The sequence below is a fragment of the Bombus fervidus genome, chromosome 3 (genome assembly GCF_041682495.2).
Source record: "Bombus fervidus isolate BK054 chromosome 3, iyBomFerv1, whole genome shotgun sequence".
Taxonomy (NCBI): Eukaryota; Metazoa; Arthropoda; class Insecta; order Hymenoptera; family Apidae; genus Bombus; species Bombus fervidus.
Genome location: NC_091519.1, coordinates 19,316,223 through 19,330,186, shown reverse-complemented (window position 1 = coordinate 19,330,186; position 13,964 = coordinate 19,316,223). Strand labels below are relative to the sequence as shown.

The window sequence follows — 13,964 nt, the reverse complement described above, 5'->3', positions numbered from 1 at the left end:
AGTAGATTGGTCGATATATATATATATATATATATATCGTAATGAGATATATATATATCTCATATTCGTAAGTGCCATTATTATAAAGTGTAGATTATATATATATATATTTATACGATTAAAAAATTATAATTATTAATTATAATTTCTTTCTATGTTAAATCTATGATAAATATGCAAGATTTTGGAATTACAAAATTATATAACATTAAAATATGTTAGATATTAAATTTGTGTTGTACATTTCATTTACGACGAAAATTTAAAACTTTCCAAAGATTTTGTTTTCTACTACGCAGTACGCGTCACTGATCGATCGTCAATTCGTCAAGAAAAAGCAAGAATCTAATACATTCTTCTTAAACGTCGCCTAAATACACGTTTTCCTTAAAAGTTAAGCATGTATATGTATATAACAACGTTAACGTGTTGAACGAACTATCCATACTTTGAATTACTCGTACTTATCATATTACAGTGCGTTCATTTAAATAATAATAATATAAATTATACCAAGAAGATATTTGAGACTCACGTACCTTTCGGATTCCGCTAGACGAGATTACATATCTAATCCTTGGCTACTCTCCGTCAGATCGTTTCGTTGATCATGTCATTGCACAAACACAAGCATTTTTTGTATTTCACAAGAAAATCGATTTTTGAAACGTACCTGTTTGAACTAAAAATCTATGGCATAACTTATACGTTTTCTTTCACAAACACTCGCGATTAATCCGATATAAACTTTACGAAACCAAACGATCGATCGCGTTACGCGTTTTGATAACGTTCGAAAATGTTACGCTCGAAGAAAAAGTACGTCGACAGGACGCACGAAAACGAACGCGAAAACATTTGGAGTTCGAACGAGGCAGGTTCGCGCGTTGATTGGTGGAGGGGGGTCTGGCGGTTGGTGCGCAAGTCGATGGTGATTGGCTGTGATGACAGCGGCGGTCGGGGTAGTCGAAATTCAAGCGAAGAAGCGGCAGTTAGTATAGCGACCGTCGAGCGCTTGTAAGCGCTATACGTAAGTAGCTGCGTAGAATTATAGTATAATTTTTGTTTTCATTCGTGTTCCGTTTGTGGGGCAGTTTGTCGTCGTGTTTGCCCTTCGTTTCGATTTTTTCCGGTACGGTTCGTCGTAGTGATATACGATCTTGTTCTTCGTGGAAACGCGGAATAGGAGGTTCGAGTATCGTTAACAATGTCATATTCCGGCGTTACCGTGATACGTTTTGTGACAGTGAATTAGTGGTGGTGAGCATCATCGAGCACCGATTACTATGATGACCAGCTGACGGATAGATTATTCTTCCACGTCCCTACGGCGTCAACGGGATTGCCAAAAATACTGGAAGGTTAGTGTCTCGCATATATTCGATAAAATGTACGAATCTGTATCATCGGTAAACGAAAAAAAAAAAAAAAAAAATGGCGGAATCGGCGCGAATATTAAATATAATGCAGACACCCAATATTGACTGTAGATGCATTCGTATAAATTAATCCTTGGATTTTTGGGAGAAAAATACACGATAAAACGTTGAAAGACGTTAATGGTTTTCGCGAGATTGCAAAATTTTTCTGGGCAAAAAACTTCGTAAATATAACATCGGTCATGTACTGTCATAGCAAAGAGTTGATCGCTGTTACATTCCATGTTTTTTCGAACAATACGAGAAACCTTTCACGCGATCTATCATCCGCTATTTTTGTTCGTTCTTTTTTGCAAATCGTTAATTTGTTGGCACTGAAAATATCTTTTAACGCTACTTGTTCAAAGAAGCTTAATTTATTTAGTATGCATATAGTATAACACTAATATAGCAATAATAAGCAAGATGGAAGTAAGCTTTTATTTTCTAATTTTTCTGATTAATATATTTTCTAAACACATATACGTATTGATAAATGAGATATCTAACATATTGTAGGCGAAATTACATACGTCACAAGATAAAACAGAAAAATGTTCCGTTTCTACGTTTTATGGAATCTTTCAGCTACTCGAGCTTTGATTAACATATCGGTAATCAAGATTTTACTGTACGTGTTGTGACACGTTGTATCCATTCTAATCTCTGGTTGGAAAATTTGCTCGTACAATCGTGCCACGTTTTATGTTTCCCTCTTGACACCTGTATTTAGCTCGTTCACAGTCCACAGGTTCGAAATTTTGCGCAATTGTTGTACTCTCTTTCTCCTCTCCCCTTCGTTCATTCATTTTTACAAACGTCCGATCGCGCACGAAATTATTTAATGGAAAGCGATCTTTCCGATCGGACAACGTTCTTCGGTACCTTTTGTCGTTCGTCGTACTCGTGCGACAAATAGTCGCCGAGGGTTAACGTCTGAGAAACGTAAAGGAGAGATATCCGATCCGAGCGATAAAAGACGAGACGAGAGAAAAGGAAAAGAGACGACGATAGCGAAAACACCAGCAGTGTTAAAGAGGCCAGGGATTTGTCCGAATTGCGAACACGTTCGCCGAACTGCAGCTTTGCTCGACGCAAATTTTTATCTCTCTATTTGTATCTCGTATTAAGAAATTCGTAACTGCTACGATCGTCGCTTTCTCACGTAGACAGAAACGTTACCCTTCACCGTTTCGCTACCACGGTCGAGATATCTCGCGATTCTGTTTCCTTTTTTCGTCGTTACAACTCTCGCCCAAATAAACAAACACGCGAAATATTTCGTTCGTGAACATCTCGTCGTACGAACGGTGTTTTGCCGCGGGATAATTGGTACAAAACGTAGGATTGGTGACCTTGTTCGTAGTGACGAAGCATTTAAGAGAAGCAGAAATTTTTTAAAGCTCGCGATACTTTTGATACTTTCTTTGATAGAATATTTATATCGACATATTGGATGCAAACGAGCCTCGATCACGCGTGTCTTTTATGCGGAATAGAATTAAAAAAAAAAAAAAAAAAGATCGCTATTCGAAAATCTTTTTTCCACGATTTAATGAAAGAATCGTGGAATATGCAGTAGAAAAAATACGCGTGGAACTAAATTATATCGAGAGCGAATATCGAAATAACAGTTACCCGCGTTGAATCGTTTTGCTCTGTTGCGATTTCCGTTTAAAGTGGCAATAAATTTTTACGCTCTCTGTTCGTTTTAAATAAACGCTCGACAAAGACGCGATAGAACGTGGTACACGCGTACACAGACGAAGGAAAGGCACGGTCGACGTTGGAACAAAGTCATTAGCTTCTTTATAAAAAGTTTTATGCGGTTCCGCGGTGGAAATGCGAATATTGCTATAGCGGAACAAAAGGAGTATACGTGCTCGTAACCCACAGCAAATGTCAAAGCTACCTTACGACGATCCGTCGGGGGGTGCAGGACGAAACTGCTTTTCGATCGAGCAAATGTCACGTCGTCGTGTCTTCGTTTCTGTCGCATACGCTTTCGAAAATCACGCATCGAAAGGATTACCGACTGTTTCGATTCCATGTCGATATTTTACATGGAACCTTAGTTTCCCAACGTTCTTTGACGTTTTGAAAATAAAATATTGATATTTTTAAGCGTATTTACCTCGCACGGCTCCCGAAGGCTCGGAAATCTATCAATTTTTTATGGATATCCGGAGTTTAAGATTCGACATTCAAGAATAAGCTTCTTAAAAGGAGCGTAAGTTACGTTGCGTGGTCCGTTGCTGCCGTACGGAGTCGATCGACGTTTCGTTCGATGTTCGATGACTCAAGAACACTTACTTCGCGACATTATAACGTTGTACATGGAACATCTCTTAATTTTGCCTTTGTCCTTTGTTTCGCAATTTATCGCGATTTGTCGGGATTTATCGTAATTACAAATATATTATTCAAGCCGTTTAATCGTCGTTCAATATGGTAAATTAAAATCGAAAGATCTTTATCCGTAAATCGTAGGAAGCACGCAGTGCATATGAAAAACGTCGCACTTGCAGAGCGTGGTCGTTAGAAAATTTGAGATATACTATCTGAAGTAAGTGGATAAGAAATTAAGAAAATCGTAGGAAAAAATCGTTCGAAGAATGCGTGCACGCGAGAGTGGAAGCTTTTCTCCCGTGATTGCGATCTTCTCTTCTCTCTCGTTGTGTAAAGCAACAAAACGTGCACGCATAATTTGTCTCGAAGATTCGGTAGCGGCGAGGTGTTCGTCCGTTAACACGGAGATCTTCTCCGACAATCGAAACGACCTCGACAAAGTGTGCGAGTCCAGTCTAAATAAAGATCATTGTAGACGAATTCCGTCCTAATTTTTGACCTGGTTGTTTTCTTATTTCTCGGCCTATTTAGATGGTCGATAGGGCGCGATCGAAGGATAAGCGGATAGAGAACGCGCTCGACCCTCGAAAAATTGTCCCGCATGAAATTGAAATGAAAGTTTCACACGCGGTGGAAACTAATTGCGCTTTCCTATCGGCTTTTCTATTTCGACGCTTCCTGTCTAAGTTTCACGCGCAAACTGTTGCGTTTATCTTGTGTTTTTCGTATACCGCTCGTTCTTGCCATCGACGTGTCAAAAGCGGAAAAACACACGAACGACAGTTACATCGATCACTTGAAAGGTTCTTCGTAACGGTTACGATTCGTTGGCCTTTCGTCGTACACGAGCGAGATACCTGTATTATATGTTATGTGTATTATAGCACTGTGTGCTCGAGATTGATTGGATCAAGCGGCAGCTTAATACGAACATCGTAGTTTCCACGTAGACGCAAAGTTGATAGGGTGCCAAGAAAGAATAGACGTTTCTCTTTACGACCTTTCGAAAGCAATAAAAAATTCCATTTTAGTCGCAAGTCGCGACTTTGTCGAGTTTCATCGATTTCGTATTGACCGTATTACGATTGATACGACGGCGCACTCTATCGTAATGGACATCTAAATACCGTTCTGCCAATTGTTCGATGCAAATGAAAGATCACGTCGTCCCCGTTGTATTTTCAAGCTTCTGCTTCTCTCGCGGAGGATAGTCGGAACGAACTTAGTTAATAAAACAAAGAACGACACGTTAGTAAAAGCAACCGGCGAACAAAAGCGCAAAGAAATCCAGGTAGGTAAAGAAGGCGTTGATATTTTATGCATTTTTAAACGAAACTTCGACAAACAGAAGTTTTAATGCAAAGAAAACAGCGGCTGTTTTTATTCCTGGTATATTACTGAAATCGCGGTTAAAAGGTTGCTCGTGCTTCCGTGCACCCGTTACATGGGAAATTATACTCGCCCGTAGAGCCACGAATCTATACAACCACATTGGCAATTGTAAGGCTGCCCAGACATTCTAATCAACTCTTTGATACCTAATAGTTTCAGATATTGTCGCTACAAAATTCTAATTCTCTATTCTAGTTCTGTCTTTCCGCTGCATCGTCGTCCAGTCGAATATGATCCCAATTTTTCAGCTTTCCAGTCGGAGCGATCGAACGTGCGTTTTTTGCTCGAAGAAAACGAAGGTGAAAAATTCGCGGACGCGTACGTACGATAATCTACACGTACGTAGATGATAAAAGGAAGCTTGGACGTTAGAACGTGCGCACATAATTCTGAAAATTGCGCATTAGTCTCCGATTACTACGTCGATTACTATGGGAGTAGGATGCGTCCTTCGTTCTAGGACAACCTTATGTCAGTCGCGTGCTAATTTAGCTGGTTGGTCGTTTCGAATACGAGTCAGCATTCGTCGAAAGGTTTTCGAAAGCTAGGACGTTGGATAAATTAGTCTTTGAATCGCTTTGAATCGTGCGCAATAGGACACACGCGTTGCGTAAATTGTTTGCTACCGGCATGACACCGGTTCATTTGGCATTGGTAATTAGGGACAATCCGGCTTATCTCTACGCAATTCGATCGAGAATTAATCTTCCATCTGTGGAGAAACTACAAGCTTTGATACCGTAATTTCCATCTATTCGTCATATCGCTCTTTAAATCGATATCGAAAAGACCAGAAAACGCGTGTAACAACTAGCAAAGATATATTTAGAGAAATAACGCGCAAAATTTGCATTCGTCCAAAGGACGACGCGTTTGATTCTCCAACGACGAGGTATATGCAAAGAGAAAGGCAAAAGGGAAGCGAAGGAAGGCGAGGAGGTAAATTTCGAAGGGAGCTCGCTGGTTGTAGAGGAGCCAGGTGGCAGGGCTGAGCGGTACAGGTCCTATGTCGAAGGGTGGCATAGGTTGAAAACCTAGGCGAAGGAGAGAGACCGAGAGCTGTGTAGGAGGATAAGAGAAAGAGAGGGAGGCAGAGAGCAGGGATGGTTATATATAGCAGCGCGCCCCGGGCATCGATCGACGGAGCCTGGGAGTCCAGATTCGACACTGTTCGCTCGTACAGCCCCTGAATCCGAGTTTGCGATCCACGCGTCCTTCCGGTTTCGCCTGCCGTCACTCGCTCACGCGTTTAGTTCTTTTTCGTTCGGCCGAAAAGCCCGATCCTCCCAATGATCCATCGTTCTCTTTTCAATTTCTCCCCGGGGATCCAAGTTTTCCGTTGCTGTCTCTACGTGCATGTTAAAACTTGTATCATCCGTATAAATCTTCCATAGTTTCGCGATTCTATAAAGCGACGTTTCTCTAAGAATAAAGTTGGCGATAGATTTATTGGGAACAGGAATCGTTTCACCGAGGACTGTCGATGACGATATCGCTGCTTTAAAGTAGTCGAGACGACCGCATACTTGTTAGATGGAACAGGGTCTCGAGATTTTTCGATCGTACGAGGTTATAGAAAAGAGATCGCAACGGAAGGATAGGAATCTGTGGAGCGGAGAAAAGTGCAGCGACACGGTATGCCCGAGGCAATTGGGTTCTCTCCTGTCCGGATCGCGGGAGCCTGCGACTTGTTGCATTCCCTGGGAACCACGACCGGACTGTACGCTATGTTCGCCCGCCCAGCCGCTGCTGCTTCACCTGGATATATTGATTTTTGTATCGATTTAGTCGTTACTATTTACCCCGCGTAGTTTTGTGTTTGTCGCGATACGTAGCTCGCGATATCAATTGACTATGTGCGCGAATATATTCAACGGTTTCACGGTAATCGGTCGCGTTTCGACGATACGCGCGTTCCAAGGGCTAAATTTTTCGAGAGAAAAGTCGACGGTCGACGAGCGTTTTGGTTTGCCTTCCAGGCAACAGCTCGATGTCGAAAATAGCTGTTCGAGCCGAAGATTCCTTTCTCGTGAAAATTTCCGAGACTAGTTAAAGCAAACGAGCACAACCTCGCGACAACGTTCTTTAGCTTTGCACGTCTCGCGGTACAAAGTCTATGCCTCGTCTTAAACGCGTTATAAAGAGCTTTCGCTCGTTTAATCTCCGCGCTTTTTCACGGATATTGACGCGAAAGCCGAACGACCGGCGATGGAAGACTGCCGACCGTTCTTTCGAGATCATCTTCTGGCGTAAGGAAACCCCGTTGTGTATTTTCCTTTTCCTTCTTTTACCCGCGCTTTGCTTCGCGGAAGAAGTTCTTTTCGCTTTTATCTATAAATTAGTTCCTTATCGAACCCTGTTGACCGAACTCCTTTGACGAATGCAATTCGCAATTTCCACTCTTTCTCTCTCTTCCCTTCTCTCCTCTCTCTCGTGGAATTATATTCTATACGTTCGTAGATATCGTGCTATCGTTTCGCGTCACACGACCAAAATTTTCGCTTTAATTCGTCGATCGTATCGTCGAGTGTAATTTCTGGTAAAAGAACACCATTGGTTCTATCGAGTTAACGCGAAGCCTAAAGCTAACATTCGCTAGTATAATTAAGAAAAATCAATACCTACCTGCCGGGCTCGTTTCGCCCGGGACCAGTAGGGATTCCATATCCAGGTCTGAATTTCATATCCGGTACAGATTTTTTTTTTTCGCCATTGTTTGTTTAATTAATTTAATCGTATCACTGGATTCCAGTTCTCTCCGTCGATTCCCTCGCAGAGCTGGAATATCGTTCGGCTCCGTACAGGTCCGTGCGATTTATCCCGTGTGCGATTCGCGTAATTGTATCACAGTAATTTAGCAGATGTATGCCTTTCACCGTTCTATTTCGCGGCGAAGCTTTTCGTGTCAAAGGTTTCATTACTAGAAGCGTTCTATGCGCAAACATCGCCTTCGTTCGACTCCATTAGGTTCGGCGAATTTAACGTCCCTCCACAAAGCCACTATGAAGTTTCCATCGTATGTCCAAAGGGAGCCTTGCCATTTTAAGCCACGAAGTAGCCGCAGCTCCCTCTCTGCATGCTACGCGATATGCTCTAAGCTTTTCTCTGCTAACCTTTGTCTCTCCTCTGGTCTTTCATTTTTTCGAATTGTTCGCCGAAAGTACGCGTCTTTCGACGATGTCCACTCGTTTTCGATCCTTTTTCTCCATCTTCCATCGTTTTTTCGTTATAGAAAGAATCAATATTAACGTAATCCGCGAAAGTCAACCAGTCTCTAGGTTACGAAACATTCCGCATGACCGAGTTAAACGGTTATATCCGACGTAACCGGATATTCCGCTATACCACCGTTTTGCACCCCGGAAATCGTTAGCACGCTTGAGAAGTTTCGCTCGCGGTGATGAGATCGATAATTCGACTTTATATACTGGCGTCGTATTTTAGCAGATTTTTATTCGCCAACTATTTCACGGAACGGAGACTCGGTACTAATTAAATTTATTTCGACTTGAAAACAGTTTTCGTTCTCTCATTTCGCCTATACGCGTTCTCAGCGGAACATCTTGTTAACCTTTAACCCGCACGCGCATTCGAAACGCGCTCGTTGTCCTTCCATAAATAGTGGCAACGAATTGGAACACGGTTATATCCAGCTCTATTCGCAACGTATTTGTCAGTTTATTCGAACAATACGGATTCGATCCAGATCTGATCGAGTAGGAGGTATAATTGAAATATAATACCAAGAATTACCGCGTCGAAGTAAGCCAAGCGTACCAGGCACTATTTTTATCTTCCTTTAGACCGGATCGTTTTATATTCAGGCAAGCGTATCGGAACTCTAAGGATCGTTATCAACCTTTCAGTCTCAGCGTGCAGGGAATTCTAGAAGCGTGGAAGTCGAGTCAGTTCGGAAGATGCGAATCGCTTGGAATGGTAAAATTTCTTCGTGGAATTTCGAGCTCTTGATCGAGAAAAAATCAACAAATAACATAATATTCGACGATTGGGATTTCATTCGGTATGGAGCCGATGATCGAACGGATGTCTACGTAGTCTCGTTATTCCGAGACAGGAAAGACGAGATACAATGACTTTTGATGCAAGAACTCTCGGGTCGGTTTATTTTCGTTCGAAGAAAATTGAACGTGTCGTTCGTTTCTAGAGATACGCGAATGGAAGCTCGATCGAAGGGCTTTATACCTTTCCTGCTTATAGGAAGACACGAACTTTGAGAAAACGATATCGAGTGGACATTCTCGTTCGCCCTCGCGAGACAAATCGTACGATATCTGCTTCTTATCGAGCGTCTCGTTCGCCGAAGAGTGGTTCGTTACTTTGACGATGACGTTTAAAATGCTCGCTAAACGATCTAATTTAATATATCGTTCGTCGATCGAGTCGATAATCAGGTTGGCCGTATCTTCTTTTCCTCGTTTGAAATTCAAAGTATCGTTTAACGTTAGTCGGAGGACGTTGGTCGAAGGTGAACCGAGGGTACGAGGGTGTAAGGTGATAAATTGATATTCTTCCGTTGTAGTCGGAGCGACACGTTGGAGTAGTCAGGTTGGTAGGAAGAGGAGCAGGAACAGCGTAGCTTGTTTTCGAGGATATTTACGTGCAAGAGCGAGTGGATAATTACTATCGATTACTCGCGGGCTCGTTTGCGCCCGTTGGTCTGCAACGAGCTAGAGTCGCCGGCTCCACCTGTTGCTAGGCTTAGTTCTGTCTCCTCGTTTTAACCCGAATCGTATCGAGCTTCCGCGACGTATTTAAATGTACGATCGAAGGAATCGTCGTTAATTATTGCGAGCGCGATATACGCGTTAAATCACAGGATGCCTCGAATACGAAGTACGTTTCATCGTTTTCTAGTTCGACGAGATTTATTTCTTTGGGCATTAACGTTGAGCGTTGTGATTCTCCGATAACGCGGTAACCACGTTACAAGCGAAAATTGTCCGTTACCTACGCAACAGGCTTTCCATGCAAATTTGCCACGTGTATCGACGTGTGCAGCGATCGTTAAACGAAGGTCCTTCGCTCCGGTCGCGCAAACCCATTTCCCAGACGCCGCGTCAAAATTCATTTTCGTTCTCGTCGCCAGATCTGTTAAATATCGTTAACGCGACGGAATTTAAGGTCTACCGCAATTTGCAAAGTTACTCGATAATCCGTTTAAAGAAAGAAAATGAACTTCAACGGCAGACACTCTGCCTCGTTTAATTAAAGGACTACTCGAACGACGAAAGGCGAGTTTCTTCGTACAGTGTCGTATAAAGACGGATTCTTAGGTCTGGAGAATGTTGGAGTCGCGTCACTTTTGGTAAATGGTCCTCCTTTTAGGCGAGAGACGCCTTTAATTCGGTTTTATCGGATGACGAATCTCCTGTGATAAAACGAAACGCGCATCGAGGGTAATACGGACAATGAAAAGGGATGGTTTTTCACGATTACCTGTATTTCAGGAAGTTGCAGGGAAGGCGGCCTTCTTTGGATAAGATAACTTCTTGGAAGAAATCTTGACTGAATTTCGCCGAGACACTCGATACGTTTAAATTGAAAAGTTCGATCGTGCTTTTTCAGTCTTTAGCCAAGTTGAAGTTTGCGAGAGATTTTCGAACACGCTACTTTAATAACGCGTCGATTTAATTGAATTTCAATGTGCGATTCACGCGAACTCTGTCGATCGGTCAATTAAATGCAGTGGAATCAACGAACGATTAGTCACGCGAATTACAAAAGAAAAGCAACGAAAACACGACTATTTCTGCATATAGGGCAGCCAAGTTGATGGACAATTTTCCTGTAAATAATGGTAACGATCGTATTTGCTATTGGTCGTACGTTCGCGTGTTAAACGCAAACTCGTTGCACCTTTCGAGGTTGCGCGAATAATTCACGGCTCTTTGTAATCATTGTTGTAAAGATGTCAAACGTAGCCTACTTTGAATCTTTCTTTCAAACGCGCTAAATCTACCTATATATTGCATGGAAATACCTTCTATCGTTTCAACTCTCTCGAGTATAACACGTAATTAAAAAGTTCTTCGTCTAGGTCTCGTTTCAATGTACTTTGCGTTTAATTAAAATTTCTGTCATCGATCGACTTGATTTCGCGTAACGCGAAACTTTATCGTCGAATAAATCGTTGATGATCGTGATTTCGAGTAAGAGGTCTACCGCAGCTACTAATTACCAGTAGCGGACGCGAGACTCGCGTATCACGCCATTTCTAATCGATGATCTTGCTTCCACTCGTTTATTAACAGTTCGCTCGGATCCTGATCTTCCGATCGCATGTACGACGACAAAAGTAACGGTGAAACTTTATATATAGATTCTTGAATGAAAGTACGATGTTTAATATCTCTCGGAGTCAAGTTATAAAATTTTAATAGAAAATATCGATTCGACAAAAAAAAAAAAAAAAAAAAAAAAAGAGAAAAAAAAAGGGAAGAAACCAACGATCTAGCGGGGAATTGGCAGGACCTCGAAATCCATTTAATCCTGCGTAATCTTTTGCTCCATTTTTGTAATCCCGACTAGGATATTCTTCGAGTAATTTCAACCCAAGTCTTGGAAAATGATCAATTACCTTGGCGATATTATTCCTGACGTAATGGGTATAGCGATATCTTATCCAGATAGAAAATATACACTTTTATTTTTATTAAGAGAATTGTTCCCCCATTGTCTGTTTGGTTACAACGAACATTCTTCCTCTTCGTATCGGTTATTCGACTTTTCGATACTGATATCGAACATAATTTTTTGTATATGGAACGAAACGCATCGCTTCGTTATTCTCTACGTATACACCGACGATAAGGAATCGTTTAGATAAGAAAAATCGATACGCCGAGTCGTTAAATATACCTCGCGTCGGGTCTGACTTGTACTTGGCTCGTACTACTTGCCAATCCGTATTGGATTTACCTATTCTCCTGGAAGCCTTCGAGACCAAACAACGAAACGAAATTTTCCAAATGAAATTTTCCCAATAAAATTTCACTGTCAGAGATATACGAAATTTGCTGTTATCGCGAATGAATTCTTTTTTTGAATAATCCATGACAAGCGGCCGTGTCTTACCCTTTTAGTAAATTACTTGGAAATGCTGGTCACGTTCCTCCATCACAGTTCATGACAAAAAGGTTTCGGTTGCAAGTATTTCTCACGATGCGGCAATAAATTGCTGCGAGCGTCTGTGAATGAATAAAAATTAAGGGTAATTTCGACTAGTTTCGTGTTAGTGTCTCGTATCGTTGCCGTGATTCCATTCAATTTGCCTGGAACACTTTATTCTTTATCTTTATATTCTTTACATCTTTATTTATCTCCGATCGATCTTTACCGGTGTTTTTCGTTCTTCGTCGAAAGCAATTAAGCGGCGGAAAGTTCTGGTATACTTTATCTCGCGTTCCATTCTTCCTCCGAAGGATTATTCGAATTACCTACATCGTTGATAAGATCGCGCAATTTACTTCTGTGTTTCTGACTTTTCGAACATGAAAGAGCCACACGATTGTCACAATTCCGGTTCTATTTCTTTTCGTCTTTTTCACTTTCTTCTCTTTTTCGATAAACCTTTCTCAACTTTGAGAATAATAATGGCGGGAAGAATATCTTTCGTCGACTTTCGTTTCGCGAAAAGTGACACGAACGAACTTCCGTGCAAGTTTTGTTGCTCTTCATACGGGAGCAGAAGAGAACAGGAAGAAAAGTTGGCGTCTTGGTTTTCAATAAACCAGGCGAAAGATACGAGAATCGTTTTCCATATCGCGAGAAATCTTCTGTCGCGCAATCACGAACAAAATAATGTTTATGTAAATTTATATTTTGAAACGCGGCTGCTAAATATGCGAGGGAAAACGTTAAAAGAAAGAAGGCGTTAGGTAAAATATAAAGCGAGGAAAAAGTTAAAGGAAATAGGGAGAAAAATAATTCTGTTATGCCGTTTTTATTCCCGTCATATTCTTGTTTCTTGGTCCCGATAGGTCTTCGACTAAATGTAGATTTAAGTTCGTGGAAGAGTTCGAAGATACTCGGGCTTTCCGACACGAACGAATTTTAACGAGTAGTAACTTCTGTTAATTAAAGGAACCACTGAAACGAGTATAGATGTCCCGTTTCATCGCTTACTTATCGTTTTCTCTTTCGAAGAACTTGACTAAAATATTCCGACGAATCGATACCACGAGGTGGATGAACGATAATAAACTTTAATTTGATTTTGACGAGTGCACGGAGTATCGATCCTTTCGCTTTAAGCTACATTTTAATTGTACGCCGCGGCACACACATTCGCGCCTATCTATTCAGCTCCATAATTTATCAACCTACATGCAGGCAACGTTTTTAATCGCATTTCCCAACTCATTTTGCAAAGTCGCGTCAAACGCAATTACGCCTCATACCTCGTTACGGAACCATCATTGCCAAAATTATAATAACTAGGAGGACGTTCATAAGCTAACTTTATAATTAGTCAAATTTGCGTGTCGTGCCGGCTTTACTTTTTAAGCGTTGCAAGCTTCCTGCGTCAAGCCGAAGTCGATACTCATCCGACGATTTGTTCCACGACGAACGATGTTATGTATTAAATTTTCACCCTTCGATGTTTCGCTCTATTCCATTCTTTACCGCTCCAACATACAAAACGTAGTTTGTGTAGTTGTTGCTCGATCCAATAAAACTATTTCAACGTAAACGCGTTAATGCGATCACGCGAAAGTAGTTTATCGAGAATCGATCAATTTTTAAACAAACCAATCTTTGGTAGGACCGTTACGCAACCAATAG

General features: G+C 41.4%; 1 protein-coding gene across 26 annotated transcripts in view; it reads left to right on the top strand.

Annotated features, from left to right (window-relative positions):
* Positions 1-1,036: 1,036 nt before the first annotated feature.
* Cac (calcium voltage-gated channel subunit cacophony) overlaps positions 1,037-13,964 on the top strand; it is a 99,786-nt gene continuing 86,858 nt past the window's right edge. For 8 of the 26 annotated variants that reach the window (XM_072000578.1, XM_072000594.1, XM_072000599.1 and 5 more), the window contains exon 1: positions 1,040-1,361. The gene's annotated coding sequence lies outside the window, so the exon portion shown is untranslated. Of the gene's footprint in view, positions 1,362-13,964 lie in introns of all 26 variants that reach the window. The other 18 variants (XM_072000596.1, XM_072000574.1, XM_072000576.1 and 15 more) reach the window with 4 other exon arrangements.